General features: G+C 44.2%; 1 protein-coding gene across 2 annotated transcripts in view; it reads left to right on the top strand.

Moving 5' to 3' along the window:
- Positions 1-20,882: 20,882 nt before the first annotated feature.
- The window catches only part of ELK3 (ETS transcription factor ELK3), a 92,466-nt gene continuing 88,832 nt past the window's right edge, over positions 20,883-24,516 (top strand). Inside the window, exon 1 of one of the 2 annotated variants that reach the window (XM_036761441.1) lies at positions 20,883-21,346. The gene's annotated coding sequence lies outside the window, so the exon portion shown is untranslated. Of the gene's footprint in view, positions 21,347-21,703; positions 21,748-24,516 lie in introns of those variants that run through there. The other variant, XM_036761442.1, reaches the window with a different exon arrangement.

Below are 24,516 nucleotides of genomic sequence, written 5' to 3'. Positions count from 1 at the left end.
GGGAAGGTAGAAGAAAAAGGAGGGTAAGGATAGAATAATAAATTTAGAGATGGGAGGAACCTCATAGTTTTTATACTCCAGGGGTTTTTATCCTGCGGTCTGTAAACTTCTTTGAAAAAATATTTGATGTGGCATGACTTCATATGTATGATGGGTATCATATTTCTTGTCTTTGCAATGGGAGGGCAGAGAGTGGGGAGGAAGAGAATTTAGAACTGAAAGTAAAAATTTTAAGAATTAACCAAAAAATTGGCTAACAATTTCTATATAATTGGAAACTCTCTTAAGTATAATTGGAAATTTGTAGCTCTCTGTATTTTATTTTTTATACATTTATTCCAAGAGGGGGTCCACAAGCTACACCAGACTACCAAAGGGACCTGGCATAAAAAAGGGCTCAGAACCCCTGATTCTTGCTATACATACGGGAAAATCAGAAAAGGGAGGTGATTTGCCCAAGGTTAAACAAGCTGTAAGTATCAGAGTTGGGATCTGAATCTGGGTTCTTTTGACTCTAAATTCATTGTTATTTCTATTGTCCCATGATCTGGGGCTGCCCTTTGGAAACTGCCTTCGGACCCATGTTATGAAAGGGTCGTGAAATTTCTAGAGTCATACATAGAATGTTCAGAGCTGAAAAGGAAGTGAAGACCAGAACTGGGATCAGGGAGGTGAGGTGTAACCAGCCCTCTAAGGGGTCAACATGGCAGGGGCTGGGAAACTGGGGCTGTTTTTTACAATGACTTTGATTTTAGTGTCGGGATATTCAGTTATGACACTGAATAATGATTCTTTCCTATACTTACACATAAATTATTATTTTATATACAAAGATAAATTCATATTGAAGTTCACAAAGCATTTTCTTCACACTTACCCTGTGAGGGTTGTTGCTGTTATTTTCATTTTGGCCCAGACTTGTGATTTCATCGTCGGCAACTCCTTTGGAATTTAGAGTTGGGGGGAGGTGGCTGGGTGCACTGAGAAGTTAAGTGACTTACTTGTCCAACGTCATATAGTCTATATGTGTCTGAGGAAGGACTTGAACCCAGCTCTACCCTATGTTATCCTGTTGCTTTGAAGCCCAACTACTATTTGTACCATTTTAATGGATGAAGAAACTGAGGTTTCGTTAGACCACATATTAAAGTTGGAAGGGATTTCAGAGGCCATGCAGAACACACATACATACACATACACATGCACACACACATACACACACATCCCTCTCAATTGACAGGTGAAGAAACTGAAGCCCAGAGAGATGATTACTCATGGGCAAGCAGCCAGTAAATATCAGGATTTGAACCCAGGTCCTCTGGCACCAGAGCCAGGGCATCAAACTACCTCCTTTTGTCATATTCAAATGAGATAATATATATAGGGTTTTGTAATCACTAAAGAACAATATTAATGTCAGTCATTATTAGGGAGGACAGGAGGGGGACTCTGGGAAAGCTAGTCTGTTTGTAGCCCCCAGTGTCTCCTTAAATTAACCAGCTCTGGTCCAGGAGTAAGCAAGTGTAAGCCATGATAATAGCACCATGGTGGAATGAAAAGATCCCTTAGACTGAGAAATAGGAGCTGAAGGTCTGAGGTCCCAGCTTTGTCCTGAGCATGCCATGAGTCCTGGAGGGGCAGCCTGGAAAGAAGGCTCTGGAGTGGAGTCCAGAGACGTGGGTTGGAATGCTGACCCTTAACTGCTGGGTGACTCCGGGAAGGTCATTAAAACTGCCTTGAGTCTCAGGTTCCTCATCTGTCAGATGGGAATGTTAGGGACCACAGATTTAAGAAGAGGAGGGAAAGGGGGTAGGGGCTTGTAGGAGGTTAGCAAGTCTGTCCCCCTCATTTTACAGAAGAGGCCCGGAAAAGGAAGCTAGTGGCGTACCTAGTAGCACAGCCTCCAAATCCAGTTTTGTTTCTTTCTATTCCACACTAACTCTCATGAAGAATAGCATAACCCACCACACAGGGCTACGGGGAGGAAAGGATTCTGTAAACCTCAAAGTGATCTAGAAATATGAAGGCTTTCCTGAAAATGAAAAGATTTGGCCCATGTGATGTCTGAAGTTTCTTTGACCAGGTGATACAGGAGCAAGAACATTGCATCTGGAGGACCTGAGTTCAAATTCTTCCAGTAGCATGGAAAGAGTACTACTGGCTCGGGAGTCAAAAGACCTGGGTTCAAACCCTACCCCTGTCACTTCCTGCCTGTGTGACCTTGACATTCATTAGTTGCTTAATTTCTCTGGGCCTCAGTTTCCTCATCTGTAAAATATGGAGGTGACATTAGATGACCCAAAATGTATAACCCTAGGGAATACAAAAAGGCTGGTCATTAATTTTGATATCATAGTTTTCTTTAATTGAATCTCTTTAACTGACTCTTTTGCAGAAAGGGAAGGGAAAGGAAGAAGCATTTGTATAGCATCTACTATGTGCTAAGGACTTCATTATTATTATCTCACTTGATTCTCACAGTGACCCTGGGAGGTAGGTGCTGTTATTATCCCCATTTTACAGGTGGGGAAACTGAGGCAAACAGGGTTAAGTGATGTGCCCAGGGTCACACAACTGGTAAGTATCTGAGGCTGGATTTGAACTCAGATCTTCCTGACTGCAGACCCAGCACTCTATCCAGTGTACCATCAAGCTGTGGAAAAGAGCTGATTTTAGTCACATAGCCACCATTAGGCATCTGGGATCATAGGGTTAAAGTCTGGGAGCTGGAAGGGAACCTAGGAGTCATAAAAATCCAGTCCTGTCATTTGGATCACTAGATGAAACATACACAGGCATACCTTGGAGATACTGTGGGTCCCATTCCAGACCACTGCAATAAAGAAAATATCACGGTACAGCGAGTCACATGAATATTTTGGTTTCCTAGTGCATATAAAAGTTATGTTTACACTATACTGTAGTCTGTTAAATGTGTAAGAGTATTGTCTTAAAAATGTACATACCTTAATTAAAAATACTTTATTGCTAAAAAATGCTAACCATCATCCGAGCCTTCAGTGAGTCATAATCTTTGCTGGTGGAGGGTCTTGACTCCGTGTTGATGGCTGCCGACTGCTCAGGGTGGTCGTTGTTGAAGGTTGGGGTGGTGGCGGCAGTGGCAATTAAAAGAAAATGAGACAACCATGAAGTTTGTCCCTTTGATTAACTTTTCATTTTACTTGAACACGTAGAAGTTATCACTGGGTTATTAATTGGTCCAACTTCATATTGTTGTGAGAGGCTGCAAGAGTGGGAGAGAGACGTGGAATGGCTGGTCTGTGGAGCAGTCATAACACACACAGCATTTCCCCACAAAGTTTGCTGTCTTATATGGGAGTGCTTCATGGCTCCCAAAACAACAATAACAGTAATGTCAAAGATCATTGATCACAGATCACCATAACAGCTGTAATAGCCATGACAATGTTTGGAATATTGTGGAATTACCAAAATGTGACACCAAGACATGATGTGAGCACATGCTGTTGGAAAAATAGTGCAGACAGACTTAACACAGGGTTGTCACAAACCTTCAATTTGTAAAAAATGCGGTTCTGTGAAGTATAATAAAGCGAATTGCAGTAAAACAAGGTATGCCTATAAGAGTTGGAAGAGCACCTTCTAGACACCACCTAGTCCAACCCCTTCATTTTATAGAAGAGGTTAAAGAAGCAACAGGTAGCATTTGAACCTCAGACCTTGACTCCTATGCCGGTGTTCTCTCCATAGAGCCACAAAGTGAACCTGAGCATTTGAAGAAGGAAAAGCTTGCTTGGAGGGGAGGAAGTGGGAGAGGAAGAAGGGGATCCTTAGCTAAGCTAGGTGGTGATAGGTGAGCTCACCTCCGCTGCTGCCCCAACCTGCTGTATCCTGAAGACATTCCTGTGTCCCTGACCATCTTTGTGGAGCTCATTGGTGTGTATATGGTGGGGAGGGGAAGTATTTGGGTGGGTGGGGTGTAAGGAAGAGAGAGAGAGAGAGAGAGTAAGAGAGAAAGAGTGAGAGAGAGAGAGTATAAGAGAGTGAGAGAGGGTAGGTGGATGTGGATGTGGGTGGGCTGGGAGGTGGGGCAGTGGGGAATACACAGAGCTCTAGTTGGATATGGATTGGGGATGAAGCCAGGGGGAAAGGTAGCTGAGACTGCAGACACACAGAGACAAGATCAAGGTGGGCTCTTGGCCAGCTTAACTTCACCCAAGCTACTTAGTAAAGCTGAGTCCTTTTCCAGATGGATGAATAGTTTAGGGATTAGACCAGAGTTGGGAACCTGCGACCTCGAAGACACATGTGGCTCTCTAGGTCCTCAAGTGCAGCCCTTGCAGTCAAAGGACCACACTTGAGGACCTAGAGGGCCACATGCGGCTTCAAGGCCACAGGTTCCCCACCCCTGTGCTAGACAGTGAAGAGAAGCAGTTTGCTATATGGAAAAGAGTCTTGGATTTGGAATCCAAGGACCTGAATTCCAGTCCCAGCTCTGATACCTGCTACCTCTATATCCCTGGGTAAGATATTTGTCCCATCTCGGAAGTTGTCTTTTCCATGAAACCTCTTCTGATCTTTTCCATGTAAACTAGTTAGTAAGCAGTCTTTCCATCTTGGACCTTGACTTCTACTAGTCTTAGGCACTTAGCATGTTAAAGATAATATAGTTTGAGTTGTGCATGTGTGTATGTACACGTGTGTCTGATTTGAGGTCTGTTATCTTGGGTCGCTTAGTATCTCTGAGCCTCGGTTTCTTCATCTGTAAAATAAAGGTGAGGTTCCTTTCAGTCTATGGTCTCAGTCGGGAGGGTCAAGCTTGCAATTAGTGGGCAGCAGGCACCTGCAATCTCAAAGTTCTCTGTAAATGCTAGCTGTTAACTTCCCAGTGTCTTAGGCAACGTGTTAAGAAAAGAAATTGCTGAGCAAGTACTGATTTGAATTGGTAGAGGGAATTTCTTCACTGGGAGTTCCCTATACCAATGAAATCACAAATATGGCATATATGTGTATATATATATGTATACACATATACATATATATATATAAACACACACATATATATATAAATCCTCTTGTCTTTTCTTATGGCACAGTAAAAATTCATTATATTCATATAATACATTTTTTTTCAGCTGTCATCCCACCTTAGTTCTTTTCACTAAGTCTATATATATATATATATATATGTATATGTATATGTATATATATGTATGTGTGTGTGTGTATATTTGAATGCCAAACATATGTTTGCCTAAAAGACTATTTATAGAGAACTCACAAGGCAGGTGCTCACATGGAGGTCAGAAGAAGTAATACACGGGCACTCTCAGGGTCTCACTAAAGAACTTTGGAATTGTTTGGGAGATATGAGAGACACTGGCATAGGACTGCCCCCCATGGTGTGCCCACATCAAAGAAGGCTCTGTGCTCTATGAATGAAGTAGAATTGCAGTAGCTCGAAAGAAAAGTGAGATGGGCAAATTAAAGGCAGCTCCACTCCATACTTTCATGTAGACTATTTGTACCAAAAACCTAGCATGGGGGTGGAGGCTGTGTGGGGGAAGAGGGCAGACAGACCCCAAGAGCACCAAGAGGTTGGACACTTGTTTATCCAGTCTCTGAGAGAGGTGTGGGGCTAGAATTATATCTCTCTGCCCTCCTCGAATATCTCTTGTCTGGGGGTATGAATCTGAGTACAGAAGGAAGGGAGAGGGTAGCCCTTAGCTTGAATTCAGTTGTTTAGGGCCTTCTCATTGAACACCAGTTACACAAAAGACCATCCCAATTGAAGTATTGAGTAAATCTATTGACCCAAGCAAAAGAGCAAATAGAAATTGCAATACATATTAGAATATACCAGAAAAATATACATGAATGAATGAGTTCTACATCTGGGAGCAAGATAGTATCTTAGCTCAAATCAAGAGGAAGAGCCCAGTGTGACTTATGGAGACCCATTCTAGGGAGGCCAGTGGGAAATATGAGGTACATTGAAAAGCTAGCTTCCCCTACATGTCTGTAGTTTCTCTCTCCATGGAACTCTGTAACCAGTTCTGTATATCTCTTATGGCGTGTATGGGGTGTTCAGGGAGGACCAACACCTCTGGTATGAGGGCTTACTGAGCTATTTTCAGGGCTGCTCATCTACCTTTGGCTTCCACCTTCACCCCACTCTCGCCTGTGACTGCAAGAAGCTGGAGCATGCATAGTGCCCACACCCTGGAAACAGTTTCAGCTGATGGCCTATAAACCAGGTTGAGGGTAACCTATAGAACCTATAGGCCTTAAACCTGTTGGTGAGTTAGAAGGATGTGTACCCCAAGCACGTGAAGACTTCCCCCAGTGGAATGGGTGGAAGAGAATAACTTGTTCTGACGGCCATGAAGGCAGCTAAAGCTGGTGCTATGGAACACTTAGAGTTTGGTCAGCTATCAAAGAGGCCAAGATCATCCACTGTATCCCAGGCCATCACCAGTCACCCTGACTTTCGTCTTGCCACTAGACGTTGATGACTCTGGAAGAGAGAGTGAGACTGACAACTTTGTGCAACTTTGCCTCACTTAATTCCAATTCATGCCCAAGTCAAAACATCACCCGGGATATCATTTGTCCTCTGAAAATGAAGGACAAACAACAAATCCCTTATATAGATAGCATTATACTCAGTTCTTAGCTTTCTCTCCATTAACTGGTAGCCATGTCCATTAGATTGTAAATCCCTTGAGGGCAGGAACTGTCTTTTGCCTTTTTTGGGTACCCTCAGTGTTTAGCTCAATGGCTGGCACATTGTAGGCACTTAATAAATGTTTATTGAATGGAATCTTCCTTTATATAGGGAACAGCATGCAAAATGTCCCTTGCCGATTCCAGTAGGTTGTGAGTTCTAGGTGGGTAGTGTTTTACCTAGGTCATATAAGGTGACTTGGCACCTAGAACAGGGCTCAGCCCATACCAGGTAGTAAATAATGTCTGTGTTTGCTGAGAGGATGGCTACCCTATTCTCATGTAATGTCTGAGACCAATGCAAAAGGAATAATCCACTTTCTTTTTTTTTTTGGAGGGGGGAAGGCAGGGCAATTGGGGTTAAGTGAAAATGAGTCTTCTTGACTCCAGGCCTAGCACTCTATGGACTATGGTACTCCCTAGCTGTGGGAGCGATTGTATGTGTGAAGGATTTGGCTCATGCCACTTATGAGGTTTCTTCAACCAGGCAGTACACTGGCAAGAATAGTGTATCTATAATCAAGGGACCTGAGTTCAAATCCCAACTCTTCTGCTTCCTAGCTATATAACCTTGGGCAAGTCCCTTAAGCAACCTAGGCCTCACTTTCCTTGTCTGCAAAATTAGGGGGCTGAATTAAATGGTCTCCCAGCTCCTTTCTATGATATTGTCCAAATCAATGATACTATTATCATATTCACTTGCTCCCTGAGACCTTTCCTCATCTGTAAAATGAGGACACTGGATTAGATGACCTTCTCGGTCCTCAAAAATCCCTCCACTTTCCTGCATTTGCTCACATCATAAACTATCCTTAGACTGTCCTCCTTTCCCATCTTCATCTGATGAATTCCTATCCATTCCTATCAGTTATAATATCACCTGCTCCATGATGCTTTCCGGGAGCCTCCCCATTAGTGTCCACCTTTCCACCCTCAGCCCTCATACAGCACTTTTTTCAACATGTCATATTGTATATCATATTATAAGTGTCTTAACTGCCTACTAGACAGCAAGCTTCATGACTTCTGGGACTGCTTCTTAAGTGCCTGGTAGGGAGTAAATGCTTCCTTGATTGATTAGCTAGGCTTTATATTGTCCCCAGTGCTTAGCATACCATTGTTGTGGTTGATCCTTCAGGTTTGTTTTTTTTTTTTTAAAAAAAAAAAAAAGACCAATAGGGGCAGCTAAGTGGCCCTGGAGTCAGGAGGACCTGAGTTCAAATCCCACCTCAGTCACTTGACACACTTAACTAGCTATGTGACCTTGGGCAAGTCACTTAACCCCTATTGCCCTGCCTTCCCCCCTCAAAAATAAAAAAGAAGAAAAAGACCAATGACATCACAATATTGGAGTCAGGGTTTCCCAGTGCATGAATATCTGGTCACTGGATCCAGATGGCTCTGGAGGAGAAAGTGAGGCTGGTGACCTTGCACAGCCCTCCCTCACTCAAATCAAATCAAATACACAACATTGTGTTTGTCTGTGGCTGATCACTTTTAATATGAGTTTGGAAAGCACAAGCGGTCCATTAGAACATTTAGAGTGGAAGTGGTTCTAGTTGTGCACAGCTCACATTTTTCTTGTACTTCTATGATTCTACTTCACTCAATATACAATTCCTTCTTTGATGTGGGCACTCCATGCTACACGGTCCTGTGCCAGTGTTTCCCATGTCTCACAGTCAATACTAAAGTTCTTCAGATTCCTTGAGAGTGTCCTTATGTTGCTTCTTCTGACCACCATGTGAGGGCTTACCTTGTATGGGTTCTCCATCTTTTGGGTATATGTGCATGTGGCCAGTCCATCAGAGTTGTGTTCTCTGTATTCAAGTTTGAATGCTGGGCAGTTTGGCTCTAGAGAGGAGATCAGAGTCTGGTACCTTATCTTGCCAGGTGATCTTCAGGATCTTCCTGAGACAATTCAAATGGAAGTGATTCAGTTTCCGGCATGGCGCTGGTAGACTGTCCAGGTTTCATTGGCATGGAACAGTGAGATCAGCACAGTGGCTCTGTAGACCTTGGGTTTGGTAGACAGCCTGATGCCTTTTCTTGCCACACTTTCCTTCCCGAATGCTGAGCTGGCTCTGGTGATACCTGCATCAACCTCATCATCTACGTGGACAGCCCTGGAGAGATACAGCCCAGGTAAGCTCACCTAGTTAGCACAGTAAATGCTTAGCAAATGTCTGTTGAATGAGGCTCAAATGGGTCAATTGATTTGCCAAGGAGCTAAGAAACACCAAGAGAAGGTAATACGAAGTATAACCACCCCCATTTTAGAGGTGAGGAAATTGAGGTTCATCTTTATTATGAAAAGATTTCATTATGTCACTCCCTTGTTCAGAAATCTTTAGTGGCTCCCTATGGTTTATGGAGTCAAGTTCAAAGTTCCCTAGAGTCTCCCACTCTTGAGGCAGTAACACAGCAAACTGGAGAGAGATGGGGATGTGGAGTCATAGATTCAGAGCTGAAAGGGACCTGAGAGGTGACCTGGTCCAACTCCCTCATTTTACAGATGAGGAAACTGAGGACCAGGGAGGTGGTGGTTTGCTCCCAACAAAAGGGCAGAACCAGAATTCAAACCCAGGTCCTCCAACCACGCATCCAGCCCTATGTCTACCATACCATGAGTATATCTAGTGTATACTGCTTTGTGCCAAATGAATACCAGTTCTTTTCTCTGGCCTTGGGAAGGCAGCCTTTCTGGGTAGCCCATCATTGTTAGGGAGGTTTTCTTCCCTACCTCTCCTTCTGTAGCTTCCCCTCTCCCACCCTCGGTCCTCATTCTGCCCTCAGAAGTCTGATATGTGATTGTTTAGATTTGTCCCACATTTTTGTCCTCACAATCTACCCTCCCTTAGACTGTTGGGTCTTATGATCAACATTTAGCCACCAAGGCCTCAACCCCATCAGAATTTGGCCTGGAGAAGAACAGGAAGTGGCTTTGCTGACTCAAGGACACTCCTTCTGAGTCAGGGACATACCCTACCTTGGCCAGCTCTAGGGGACAGGTTTTTTTTTTTTTTGGAGGGGAGGGTCTAGCTTTGGAATGAAGTGAATGAGTCAGATTTTTGACTAGCTCTGAGCAGCTGGAGGAGGAATGGAAATAAGGCTTTTTCTCTTTCAATTGATGACCTGCTGAGTGCTGCCTTCAGGGCTTGACCAAGGTGGCCCCTCCCAGGACTAAAAGGGAGCTCAGTGATCACTGGGTCCAATCTTATCATGTTAGAGGAGGAAAAACTGAGACCTAGAGAGATGAAGTGACCCAAGGAGACACAGAGGAAGAGCTGGGAAAATTCAATTCGACATATTTTTAAAAATCTTTAATGCTTTTTAAAGTGCTTTGTTTATATATCATCTCATTTCATGTGCTTTGTTTATATATCACCTTCAAGTCATGAGGCTCCATGGTAGAGTGTAAAGAATACGACAGCCTTTGGAGGGTCTGGGTTCACATTTTGCCATAGTAGCTTACTACCTGTGGGGTGTTAGGCAAGTCACTTAAATTCTCTGGGCCTCAGTTTCCTCATCTGTAAAACAGGGGAGTTGGACTATGCTGTCCCTTCCAGCTCTGAATCTATGATCCTATGAATTCCAAATATGTCCCTCCTCCTACTCAAAGAGGTGGGGGGCAGAGGGAGGGGGAGCAGTTCAACAAAACAAAACAAAAAATTAACTCAGTTTGACAATATATGCAAAGTTCTGCACACATAGTCCCCCACCTCTGCCAAGGGAGGAGGGAAGTTCATTTTCTCATCTTGCCTTCAGACCCAACCCTAGCCATTATAATTGCCTAGGATTCAGTGGTTTTTTTCTTTCCATTATTTCTGGTAGTTTCCCTTCCTCCTCCACCCCCCCCCCCAATTTTTCAGCTCTACTTTTTATGCATTGGTTTCCCCTATTAAAATGGAAACTCCTTGAGAGCAGGGGCTCTTTCTTTTTGTTTCCACTTTTATTTCTAATGCTTAGTATAGTGCTTGGCACATAGTAGGTGCTTAATAATTAATAATCTCTCTCTTCCTCCCCTCTGTGAGTATGTCTCTCTGTCTTTTTCTCCTCCATCTTTCCCTCTGTGTATGTGTCATTCCCCCCCTCTCTCTTTTCCCTTTCTTTCCTCTCTCTCTCTCTGTGTTTCTTTGTGTCTGTCTCCCTCTCTCCTCACTCTGTGGGTCTGTCTCCATGTCTTCCTTTTCCATTTTCCTCTCCATCTTTCCCTCTTGTGTGTTGCATTCCCTTCTTCTCTCTCTCTTTCTCTCTCTCTCTTTCTCTCTCTTTTTCTCTCTCTCCCCCCCCACCTCTCCTATTGTGTGTCTGTTTCTTTGCATCTGTCTCTCTCCTTCTACATATCCCATACCCCCACCTCCCTTTTTCCTTTGCTCTCTCCCCCTCTCTTTCTACCTCCCTTATAGCAGTAACTGTGTATGTTTTTTTTTCCTGTTTGCATTCTTTCAGATATCTTCCCTCATTTCTTTGAATCTCTCATATTTGCCATTTTTGGAGGCAAAGGAATGTTCCATTACATTCAAGTACCACAATTGGCATGGCCATTCCCCAGTTGATATCAGCAGGCATTTATTAAGGGGTCACTGTTTACCAGGCATTGTACTGGGTTCTGGGGATGTTGACAATTCTTGCCTTGAAGGAGCTTGCTTTCTTTTGGGACACAGAGCAGGAAAACCCAAAAATTGAATGAGTGAATGAAGAAGCATTAAGTAAACACAGTTCAAGATGTAGCTGCAAGAGAGCAAACTAAACCAGGAGGTTGGCATAGTCTTCCAGGAAGCTGAGGAGTCAGAGAGACAGGGGAGGTAGGGCTGCATTCTGGATAAGAGACCACCTGTCCTAAGGAGATGGGAAGCTAGAGTTCTAGCTCAGGGGGAGAACAAGTGGCCAGTTTCAGGGGAATGTTGACATAAAAAGGAGTCATGGTTTCCCGATTATGCCTCTGTTCCCTTTTAGTCCCACACTCCATGATTGAGGTGGGCCGGGTCTTTCCCTCTCTTAAAAGGACTAACTGCCACATTCCTCACCTTTCTTTTCCCCCTGCATCCCAGAACACCTGTTTCTGCCCTATAATCACAAAGTCCTGGAGAGATTTACTTAATTAGTACTGGCAGATAACGTCATTACCCCTTCCCTTTACCAGTAAGCAGTGTCTGTGGAGATGATATCTCCATGAGCCTTAGGTAGAACAGCGTTCTTCTGGGGCAGTTTGGTTTGACTCAGTTCCATTTAAATGCCCTCTGTATTCCAGGCCCTGGGTTAAGTGCTGAGAATACATAGAAATGAAACAGTCCTTAGTTTTAAGAAGCTTCCATTCATTCTGTTTGGGGAGAGATAGCACATGTACAGACATTAGAGCTTAAGAGACTTTTAGACCCTGTATGTCCAAGGTCCTCTGGAGAGGAGGAATCAGGAGAGGCCTCTCATCACTGAGGTGTAGTTGGTGCAGTGAGAAGAATGGTAGGTCTAGAATTGGGAGAGCTGGGCTCAAATACATGACTGTTCCTTATTCCCCGTGTAACCTAAGGAAAGTCATTTGACTTTTCTCATTCTGTGTAAAATGGGACAGTTGAACTAGGTGACCTCACAAGGTCTCTAAGGATGCAACCCTACCTTAAAATCCAGACCAAGAATTCAGCTCTGGTAAGTGTCAATAATTATTTGAAAAGCATTGTGTGTTTATCAAATTCTTTCTGAAAGCTTTCTCCACCATCCAGAAATGGATTTTGAAATCCTTCAATCACCACCCCACCCTTCCCTGGCTCAGTCAACATCATAGAATACAGAACAAAATGTAAGTGTGGAAAGGACTTTGGAGATCATTATAGTTGGGGTGGTTCATAACCTTTTATATTTCTGGACGCCTTAGGTAATGTCTATAGTGAAACCTAGGGACCCTTCTCAAAATAACGTCTTTAAATGCAGGAAATAAAGTACATAAGACAACAAAGGAAACTGATTATATTGAAACACAGTTATCAAAATATTAAAAAAAACCAACAAGTTCCTGATTCCCCAGTTAAGAATCCCGGATCTAGGCCAACCTCCTCATCTTACAGTTGAGGAACCACTATTAGGTTAAGTGATTGGCCCCAGTAATTGAGCCCTAAGGAGTCCAGCCCAAGGCTTCTGATTTCATCGGTCTTCCCACTTCACCATCCTCACTCCAGCCCATGCCATTGGAGCTCTCCTTGAGCCTCCTCTAACTGTTTTTGCCATGTTTAGTGTTTTGGGTTTTTTTTGTAAGAGTTTGTCTTTTCCTAGGAAGCCTCCTCTGGGTTGTCCAGAGGCCACCAATGCTACATGTCACAGAGATATACATTTTATCTCCGCGTCCTCATTTGAAACTCCAAACAAAATGGTTTAAACAGAAATTTAGAAGAGTCGCTTGCTTGTCTAGAAGGCTTTCATTTTATGCCCCTTTGGGTCACGGCAGATTTGTACCATGACAGGAAGTGATTCAGGATGGCTCCAGACAGTTTCTTTGTTGTATCCACTCTGCAAATGAGAGCATTGACTCCCCATGTTGGGTTCTGTGAGTTAGAATGTGGGCTGGCTGCTCTATTGGGTTTCCCCCTGTGCTCAGTCCTCTTCCCCCTCCCAGAAAGAGCTATATGGCATCTCTTTCTTTTAAACATCAAAATGAATGAGAATTCATGTCATCTTGGGAATTTCAGGTGAAATTCAAATGCCCCTAAAGCACACTTAAAGACACCCTGCAGTGTTGGAAACAAAACAAGGTTGTATGAGCCACTAAATCACAGACCTCCCCTGACTTCTGGGCCTTTAGTGATGTCTCATTCCCTTGAATGAATGAATGGATGGATGGATGGATGGATGGATGGATGGATGGATGGATGAATGGCAGAATGCATGAGGGAGCTCATGTGTCAACTTTTTGGAAAGCATTGATGATACAAATAGAAAATCGAGACATCGCTCTCTGAAGCTCATGTTCTCATCTAGAGGGAGATGCTACACACAAGAGACTTTAGCTACCTGCTCAAGTGACAGGGACAAAGGTGATTCATCTTCTTCAGTGTCTCTTCCATGAACAAAAACCTATCCATTTCTGGCGTTGACTTCTTTGTACCGAAGACTTTGATCATGGTGACGACCTCTCCAAACTCCTACTGTAGTGAGAGCCCGCATCATACCATTGCATAAGTTCTAACAAATGAATGAAAAAAGGATGCATTGATATGTAATATGATTATGTGCTTAGTATGTGCTCCAAGGTGTGTTCCAAGTGCAAATCAAAGGCAGTCTCTGCCCTGAAGGAACTGAAATTCTAATGAGGGGAGACAACACATACTGGGAGGATAGTGGATAGAGGCACCATATCCTTTCTAGGAGCAAGGGTGGATTTGATTAGATTAATAATAATAATGACAATAGCTAGCATTTATGTAGCACTTTAAGGTTCACAAAGAAACTTTACAAATGTTATCTCATTTGGCCTTTGCAACAACCCTGGGAGCAAGGTGCTGTTATCATTACCTCTTTTTTCTAGGGAGCCAGTGTAGCTGGAGGGTCAACAACAATAAGCATTTATTACATATTTACTATGTGCCAAGGCTTGTGCTAAATGCTAGGGATACAAAGAGGAACAAAAAACAGTCCCTGCTTTCGAGGAGCTCACAGTCTACTGGAAGAGGCAACATGCAAACAGCTTTGTACAAACAAGCTATAGACTGGATAAATTGGAATTCATCTCAGTGGGAAGGCATGAAGATTAAGGAGGTCTGAGGGGCAGGTTATGAAAAGCTTTAAATGCCAAACTGATCTAGGACTGGAAGGGAACTTAGAGGCCATCAAGTCCAACCCCCTCATTACAGATGAGGAAGCCCAGGCCCAGGGTCACAGAGCTGATAACCTAGACCTGGAGTCAGGAAGACCTGAGTTCAAATATAGCCTCTTATACGTACTAGCTGTGTGACCCTAGGCAAGTCACCTAGCCTTTATCTGCCTCAGTTTCCTCATCTGTAAAATGGGGGTGATAATAATAATTAATAATACCTCTTTCCTGCTGTTGTAAGGACCAAATGAGATATTTCTAAGGTGCTTTATGAAACCTTAAAGCACTATACAAATGCTATCTATTATTATTATTAATTATTAATAATAGGTTTCTGAAGCTGGATCTCAGGTCTTCCTGACTGAATTAGATGCTTTTTCCACCAGGAGAGACTCTGTCACATACTCTTCCTCTGTCCTTTGTAGCACCTGAACAATCTTGGATAAAAAAAGACAACATCTCTCCATCATTAGATTGTAGACTTCTTGAGGGCAGGGCTGTCTTGAATCTCTTTTTATAACCTCATTGCTTGGCACATAGTAGGCACTTAAGAAATGTTTATTGATTGAGGACAAAATGAGACCAAATGAGTTTAACCCTATTGTAGGAAAGGATTGAATTGTCTGAAGGAGCATTTCCTGGTAGGGAGAGTTCATAGGATCATACATAGACTTGGATTCAAGTCCTACTTCTGGTACTTACTGGCATCCTTTGTGACTCTGGGCAAGTCACTTCTCCCAAGCCTCAGGTTTCTTGTGCAAGACCCCTTCCAGCCCTAAAGCTAAGCCCACATATAAATCCTGTTTGCAAAGTACACATGACCTTATCTTTCTACCCCATCTCCTCCTTTCCTCCCTTTGATGTTTGCAAATGATTTTGCTTGCATTATTTCATCCCTCTATTCCTCTACAACTCCCAAATTACAGATGATGATTTTTATGATGCATGAGGAGACATTGGAAGGAGAGGTGGGTCTCTATCTTCCTATCTTTAAGGATATAATCCCATTAATCTGTGAACTTCTTGAGGGTAGAGGCTGCTTTTGCCTTTCTTTGTATCCCCATAGGACTTAGCACATTGCCTGACATGTTTCAATCATTTTTTCAGTCATGTCTGACACTTTGTGATACCGTTTGGGGTTTTCTCGGCAAAGATACTGGAGTGGTTTGCCATTTCCTCTTCCAGCTCATTTTACAGATGAGGAATTTGAGTCAAACAGGGTTAAGTGACTTAAGCACTTCGCAAATATTATTTCATCTGATCCGTAAGTGACACACATCTAATAAGTGTCTGAGACTGGATTTGAACTCAGGTCTTCCTGACTCCAGGCTCAGTGTTCCATCCACTGAACCAGTTACTTGATACACACACATATACATATGTGCAAGTATATACATATTTGTAAATATGAGAAAGATTTCTGATTTCATTGGTATGGGGATCAGAAGTTCCTGGTAGAAGAACTTCCTGTACCAAAGCAGACATACATTTATGATTTAGTAGCTGGGTCTTAAGGATCCTGAGAAGTTTAGATAACTTGGCCACATAATAAAATTATGTGACCACATAATGGTCACATCATAAAAATGAAAAGTAGTTGAGGTATGTTAGACATAATACTGGCTCTAAAGTCTGGAGGTCTTCTTCTGTCTAGTCCCTCCTCAGCCTCCTGTACTGGGCCAACATCTCTGTCCTGGCACAAGGTGTCTAACAAGCCCATCCTGGTCCCTCTTCTTATTTCTCTCCATCTTCTCTCTCTTAGTGATCCCATCACCAGCCCTGGGTTCAGTCATTTTCATCCAAATGGCTCTCACATGGACATTTCTTTCCTGAGCTCCATTGCCACATCACCAGCTGCCTATTAGAGATTCTAGACTGGATATCCAATAAGCATCTCAAAGTCTGCATGCCTAAAACAAAACTCATCATCTTCCTCCCCAACCCAGCCCTCCCTTCCCCTTCCCCATTTCTCTTTCTAGTCATGACCTTGGAATCATCCTGAATTCTTGCAGCACTTGCCCAGAATCGCAAAGGATGCCAGTAAGTACCAGAAGTAGGATTTGAATCCAAGTCTATGATCCTATGAACTCTCCCTACCAGGAAATGCTCCTTCAGACAATTCAATCCTTTCCTACAATAGGGTTAAACTCATTTGATCTCATTTTGTCCTCGGTCAATAAACATTTCTTAAGTATGTACTATGTGCCAAGCAATGAGGATATAAAAAGAGGTATAAGACAGTCCCTGCCGTTAAGAAGTCTATAATCTAATGATGGAGAGCAACTGGCCCCCCATGGATGTTGCCTTTTTTTATCCAAGATTGTTCAGGTGCTGCAACTTCACAACCTTGGAATCATCCTGAATTCTTCACTTTCCCTTGGTTCCCAAAATGGCCAGTTGCTAAATATCCTGCTTCTTCAACAGTTTTAGAATCTGACCCCTTCTCTCCACCTACAGAGATCAGGCGCAAATCTCGCTGGCTTATTGCAATAGCCTCTAATTGGTCTCTCACACTCAAGTCTGTTCCCTCTATTCTCCCTGAAGCTGCTGGAGTGATTTTCCTAAAGCATTGGTCTGATCTGTCGCCGCTCAGTATATCACTGAGACTCTGGCATGGGACCATCCACCATGATGCACCCATATCAAAGAAGGTTCTGTGCTCCATGAGCAAAGCAGAATTGTAGTAGCAAAAGAAACATGAGATGTGCAAATTTAGAGCCATCTCCTTCCAAATGTTCACAGGGACTGTTTGTGCCTGACTTGGGGTAGAGCCTTCCGAGCTTATATCGGTCTGATTGGCCACTGTCGGACACACCGTACATTGACTGCAATGTCACAATGTCATTTTGGTCCTCTTCGGGTACAAAGGACAGCAGTAACAAAATTACTCCTGCTCCCTATTTCTTGGAAAAACACAAACTCTTGTGTTTGACATTTATATCCCTTCTTGGCCTGACTCCAGCCTGCCTTTCCAGCTTTATTACACACGACTCCCTTTCACATGCACTGGGGTCCGGCTAAACTTGCTGTGCCTCATAGTGGGCTATTCCCCTTCATCCTCTCCCCCCATGCACCCACCATGGACCCTCTCTTCATCTTCTCATAGAATTCCTAGTTTCCTTCAAAGTTCGGTTTAATTACTACTTTTTACATTAGTTTTCCTGTGGTACAATGGATAGAGTGCTGGGCTTGTAATCGGGAAGACTCATCTTCCAGGGTTCAGATCAGGCCGCACATACTTCCTAGTCATGTGACCTTGGGCAAGTCACTTAACTCTGTTTGCCTCAGTTTCCTCATTTGTCAAATGAGCTGGAAATGGAAATGGCCAAACACTCTAGTATCTTTGCCAAGAAAACCCCAAATGGGGTCACAAAGAGTCTGAGATGACTGAACAACAAACTACTAGTATTCTGCTCGCAACTCAATTGCCTCATATTTACTTTGAAAATATTTGTAGGTCTATAGATTGTTTCCTGGGACAGCTAGGTGGTGCAGTAGATAGAGCGCTGGGCCTAAAGGCAGGAAGACTCAACTTTCTGAGTTCAAATCTAGCCTTAGACACTTAATAGCTGCATGATCCTAGGCCAGTCGCTTACCATCGATCTACCTCAGTTTCCTCAAATGTAACATAGGAATGATAATAGCACCTACTGCCTCTGGGGGTCATTGTGAGGATCAAATGAGATACTATCTGTGAAGTGCTTAGCACTGGTGTATAGTGGGCACTAGGAAATGCTGATTTCCTTCTTGGAGTTCATCTAGTGCCAGGCACTAAATACTGAGAATACAAAGAAAGATAAAAATACTCTTCTGGTGTGTTACAGTCTATGGGGGAGACAATATGGCAGCAATTCTGTTCATATGACATAGAGGACAAATGATAGGTGATTTCTGAGGGAAGGAACTAGGGGTAGGGAGTATCAGGAAAGGTCCCTTTCAGAAAATGGTACTTGAGTTGAGTCGTAAAGTAAGGCAGGAAAGCCAGGAGGCAGGAGCAAGAAGGAGGAGTATCCAAGCATGAGAACAGCCAGTGAAGATGCCAGGAGTCAGAAGATGGGAGTGTTTTGTTTCAGGACCAGCAAGAAGATAGGTGTTTCTGGACCATAGATAAGTGGAAGGAAGTAAAGTCTAAGAAGACTGGGAATGGAGGAAGGGATTGGATTATGAACTGGGTTTGGGGTAGTTCAGGGAAGAAGTTTGGCTGCTTGTTGCCTGGTAGGGATTAAAAATTTGATTTGGGCAATCCACAAAATGGAAAATTTACTGTGGATGGTCAAGAGTTGGATGGTTAGCCAAGCCCTTGCTATTTTCCTCTCACTCATGTCCCCCTAACTTTGCTCCTCTCTCTGACCCCCATCCCATCTCTTGCATGCAGTTCCCGCACACTAGAAACAAGATGTTAGCTAGGTCCAGTTTCATGGGCAATGTCTTCCTTGGGCAGACTTAAGGCAGGGGTTGTTCACTCCTCAAGCAGTCTGACCCAAGCCACCCTGGGAAAGGATCAGTTTTGGGGACTTTGGAATGTAAGAATATTCTCGACCAAGAACCCCTATGCTTGTCTCAGGTGTGGGGTGCCATGGACATTGCATCCTGTCAGGGCTGCTTCCTGGTTGCAGCTAGTTTCATGTAACCCTCTCAGGCAGCCAGGAAATCAGCTCTGTGGCATACAGAAAGCCATATGGAATTCCACTTTTAAGTCCTTCGGAACTCCCAAAAAAGACTTTTCCAATAGAATCTTGACTTTAAGCTATGAATATTCTACTTGAAACTGGATTCTCCTCTTTTCTTGCACACATTAAAAAAAAAAATCTTGCCTGACTTCTGAGTTGACCAGGCAGAGGCTCTGTAGTTAACAAGTATTAATTAAGGGACTATCATGTGCCAGACAGTATGCTAAGCACTGGGGACCCTCAAGGAGCTCCCAGTCTAATGAGAGAGGCATCATGGAAAAAAAATGACAAAATTATGTACAGACACGTCATATAGAGGTTCACTTGGGGTAGTCTCAGAGGAAGGGCACTAAGATTAAGGAGGACTGGGGAGGGCTTCTTGCAGAAGGTGGGATTTGAAGGAAGTCAGGATGCAGAGACAAGGCTTTTGGAACAGCCAGTGAAAAGACACAGTTGGGAGATACTCCATCTTATGAAATACAGCATGGAAGTCAGGGTCACTGAATCACAGGGTACCTAAGTGGAAAAAGTCTGGAAAGGTAGGAGGGGGCAGGTTATGAAGGGTTTTACTGGCCAAACAGAGGATTCTAGATTTAATCCAAATTAGGGGCATGACAGTGTCAGACCTTCACTTTAGGAAGATCACTTTGACTATTGAGTAGAAGATAGACCTGAGTGGGGAGAGACTTATGGCAGGTAGACCAAGCAGTGGCCTCTTTGGTAAAAGCAAGATGCTCTGACTCAAATGATGGTGCTGGGCCTCAGTTTCCTTAAATGTAAAATGAGGTTGTTAGACTCCATGACCTCTCAGCTCCCTTTCAGCTTTAGATCAATGATCCTTCAAAGCTATACAAAGAGAACAGAAACTTAGGGAAGAGTGCTAAAGATGAGAGAAGAGAATCTGAGTTTGAATCCCAGCTCAGCACCTGGCTACCAAGGGGTGACCCTGGGCAAGTCACTTCAACACTTGGAGTCTCCATGTGTTGTTGTCCAATCATTTCGGCTGTGTTCTACTCCTCGGACCCCATTTGGGGTTTTCTTAGCAAATATACTGGAGTGGTTTGCCATTTCCTTCTCCAGCTTGTTTTACAGATGAGGAAACTGAGGCAAACAGGTTTAAGAGAATGGCCCACAGTCACACAGCTAGTAAATATCTGAGGCTGGATTTGAACCCAGGTCTTCCTGACTCCAGACCCAGCACTATATCTACCGTGCTACCTAACGTCCCCTGGAGCCTCAGTTTACCCATCTGTAAATAAGAGTTAAAAGGGCCTCTGAGGTCCCTTCCAGTTCTAGATCAGTGTTCCTAGGATCCCTGAGGTCCATTCCAACCCCAAATTTGTAATCCCAGGATCCGCAAGTTCCTTTCTCCAGTTTTACCATTTCAAGATGACCAGTTGCATCCTGTTCTAAGCAATGATTCTAAGTGCAATTTCATCAGGAAAAGATGAATTCTTTATGAAACAAATGCCCATCATGTCATTCCATCTCTGGGGCTGACATATAGAGTGAGGTAGGAGAGTGCAGAGTGGGACAGTTGGGGGGAGGATGGAGGACAAGGGAAAAATACCAACTTTTCTCCAACCCAGCCACCTTGTACTGTGTTAGGAAAAGGCTGCTCTTGTACCAAGTTGGAGCTGGTTAGAAGCTCCTCCCCTGGGGTGGTGGAACAGGAAGAGGTGGGGGGTCAGGAGCTCCGCTGTGTCTGTTCAGAGAGAGTGTGTGTCTGCGTGTGCGTGCGTGTGTGTATGTGTGTGTGTGTGTGTGTGTGTGTAGTTACCGTTACCATTTTATTATGTGTGTGTCTTATATTACAGCCATGCTGAACATCAGCGGCCAGAGAGAGAGGAGAAGGGAGGAAAAGCCTGTTTACACAGACTGCAAACCGCTTGGGGAATAGCGCAGTAAAGGAAGTGAGCCCGCTCTCTGTCTGACTGCTCCAACTTCCTGCTCTCTCTCTCACACACACAGCAGAAAAAAAGAGAGAGGGAGAGAGGGAGAGGGAGAGAGAGCGACAGAAAAAAAAGGGGGGGAAATCAGGATCTCATTACAAGAGAAACAGACCGTTCGCAGACGCCTGTCAGCATGGAAAATCGGGGGATTTTACCCAGTTCCTCTTAAAATATTACCCAGCAGAAGAATTGGTTAAAGCTCATCCGACATCTGGGTAAGTTGAGGGGCTTCGCTCGCTCGTGCGGTTGCAAAGTCAGAGCTGCTGCAAAGTTTGGGTGTTCTCGGGGCTGGGGCTAGGGGTGTCCGGTGGGGGTCTCTCGGGGGCCCCCTCCCCTGTGGATGGTTGTTTTGTTGCAGAGGCTCTGTGTGTGTGTGTGTGTCTCCAGCGGGATGTACGGACCCGATGCTGCTTGAGCTCCCTGGCAGCCACTCCCCGGGGCAGACACTCGCCCTGAGCCTCCAGCCGTCTGCCCCACTTTGTCTGCTCCTATGACCAGCGGGTTGCAGGACTGCTTTTTGAGCCTCCTTATTCTGAAGTAGGGGAGACAAAAGCAGTAGGGATGCTCTTACATCTTCGGGGCGCTCCCCCTTTCTCCTGTCCGGAGAGTGCTTGCGGTGAGGAGTGAGGCGCACCCCGAAGGATAAGGGGGGTGGGTGGGGAGGGATGGACAGGGAAGATTGGAGACTCCTCCCCAGTCTTTCAGGGAGAGTGTCTGCTAGGAAAGGGGGCAGAGAGGACAGCTGTTTGTTGAGCTTTGGAGGGCGTACTTATTTCAGTCCTGAATTTAGAAGAGGCAGCAACCGTCCTAGGTGGACCCCTGGGGCAGAAGGAGAGCAAAGCTTCCTGGAAAAGTGAAGGGATCTGGAGGGGGAAAAAAGATGAAGTCACTTTCTTGAAGGAAGAGAAGGTGTAGATGGGGTGGGAAAGAGAGTGTGGAACAGCGACTCTGGGGAGAGCCCTGACCTCCCCTCCCCACCCCGTGTGGGACATTTAAAGGTCCCTGAAGCTAGCAGGAGTTGGAACCAGGGAAAAGCAGGGGAGATCTGTCCTCCAGCCGGACCAGTACTGCTTTCAGCGATCTCGCAAATGTTTGTCAATAAAGTGCGGGGGGTGGGTAGGCGTGACATTGTCGGGAGGGTTGCCCGTGCATATTATTTTTCTTTTTTTAGTCAAAAAAGGGGTTCTGGGTTTGTTGGCTAGGCTTCCCCAGCTGATCAAAGTGTGTGTAGAGGGGAGGAGGAGGAGGAGGAGGAGGAGGAGGAGTCATTTCTGGGGCCGGGGGTGGGAGCGAGTGCTATGATTTCAGAAACTGCAAAGGGGGCTTTAAAAAAAAAAAGAAGAGAGTGTCGGGAGAATTTCTGGCTTGTCTGGAAACAGGAGGACTAATTGCCATGCGCTTCCGCTTTGAAACTGGCACCAGACAACATCTTGAAAATGAGTCACTTCAGCAGCTCACAAAGAAACTCTGTGGTTTTTCTCCTGCTCAGGTTTATGTATTTGCGCTTTTTACAGTTTCCTTTGTAGTCTTCAAGAGTCTCTCCAGCCCCCGGCCCCCTATTCCCGCCGTGCCCCCCCTCCAGCTTTTTAAAACCCCCTGGCCCACTTTGCCACTTTCCACCCTCCTGAAAGAAAGGGGGTGGGGAAGAAAGGAGAGAGTTGTTTTTGGATTTGGCTTTGCAAGAGAAGGTTAGAAAGACTGATGCTGCAGGGGGAAAAAAGTTCCCTGAATTTTCCACTGGCTTTTGCAGGAAGAGAGCCCCTTCAGTCACCGCTAAGTAATGTCTGCACACACACACACACACACACACACACACACACACACACACACACACACACACACACACCCAACTAATCTCATTAGGAGTTTCCGTTCTTTTAACACAGGAGGGTTTTTGTGAAGCCAACCCCTGTCCTGACTTTCTCAGACAGAGCCCAGCGACTAAAAGGGAGACAAGTTACATCTTTATTTATTTAGGGGCTCAGGAACAAAACAAGACTTTCCAGGCTCAGCAGCTTTGCAAGGAGTATAGCCCTTGGAACTTTTGCAGAGTCTCATCTCTCCCTTTGCCTTTATTACTACTATTTTTCTTCTCTGGCCAGCCAGCTTGCCTTTCCCCTCCCTAATTTGTTTTGCATGTGCTTTGAGCTTTTTTGGCTTCCAGAGGTTCTTGCAGACCCATCTTCTCAAATATTTACTGTAGTTTTCCTTGGGGTGGGGGGGAGAGGGTTGGGGAGGGAGAGAGAAGCTGAAACATGTTCCAGACATCTATTAATGACCCTAAATCAATTTCAGATCCCTGTTGCCAAGCAAAATAACCCTCTGATATCTCCCCCTCTGTTGTACAAGTTTATTTGAGAAGAGGTCAGTTATGAGTTTCAATTTATGGGGATTATAAAGTTAGAGATTGTCTTAGAAGGTTCCTGGGTCTGTCCATAGAGAAAGTTGCCTATATATTTTTTTAGAGGTGCCAGTAATGAATTTGGAAGTAGAAACTATGTGTGTGCGAAAGACTCTGGCATTTATATGGTAGTTATGAAAAGGATGAAGCCTTTAGCAGATAAGTTTGCTTTTTTAAGCCATTTGTGATTACAGAGAAATGTAGTTATTCCATTAAAAAGATTAAGGGGTGTTGAATTGGGCAAAAGAATTGAGAGAGGGAGTGTGGGTGCTTGAAGAGATGCTTGAAAAGTGCCCTATGACCCTTTTCTATCTTGGAGTATTGTTAGAATTTGCAGTCACTGGATAGCTTTAGGAAGATCCAGGGCCCCACTTCAGAGGCCTCTTGGAGTAATGGGAAGTGTTGGCCTTAGAACATTGTTGAAATGAGTGGAATGGAATTGTACCTCAGATACTGGCACTGTCACTTGTGACAGGAGTGGGCAAGTAACTGAGCCTCAGTTTCTTGGTCTGTAAAATTGGGATAGAGTAGGGATACCTTGTGCTGCTTTTCTTGTGGTCATTGGGGAGGTTCTTTGTAAACTTTAATGGATCATAGACCTATCACTTGTTATGAAAAAGGAAATTGATTAGTGATCTGGCCTCCAGGCCAGGAAAATCTGGGTTCTAGATGGGACTGTGATCCATACTGGCTGCTCTGTGACTTTAAGCAAGCAAGTCCCGTAATGTCTCAGTTTCCCAGCCAACTAAGACTCTAAGTTTCTTAGAAGGTTCTAACCTGCATTACTAGGGGGGAATTGCCTCCTCTTCAGTCTCTAGCAAATCAGATTCAGTCTCTATCCCATTATTAGAATATAGCAAAGCAGTCTGGCACTTGTGTTGATCTCTCCTCTTTGACCAGGTACAGTGGAGGAAACTGAGACGAACAGAGGCTGTGTGGCTTGACTAGGTTCACACAGCTAATAATTATCTAAGGTTGGATTTG

This window comes from Trichosurus vulpecula, chromosome 5 (genome assembly GCF_011100635.1).
Source record: "Trichosurus vulpecula isolate mTriVul1 chromosome 5, mTriVul1.pri, whole genome shotgun sequence".
NCBI lineage: Eukaryota > Metazoa > Chordata > Mammalia > Diprotodontia > Phalangeridae > Trichosurus > Trichosurus vulpecula.
This window is presented reverse-complemented; position numbering and strand designations above follow the sequence as displayed.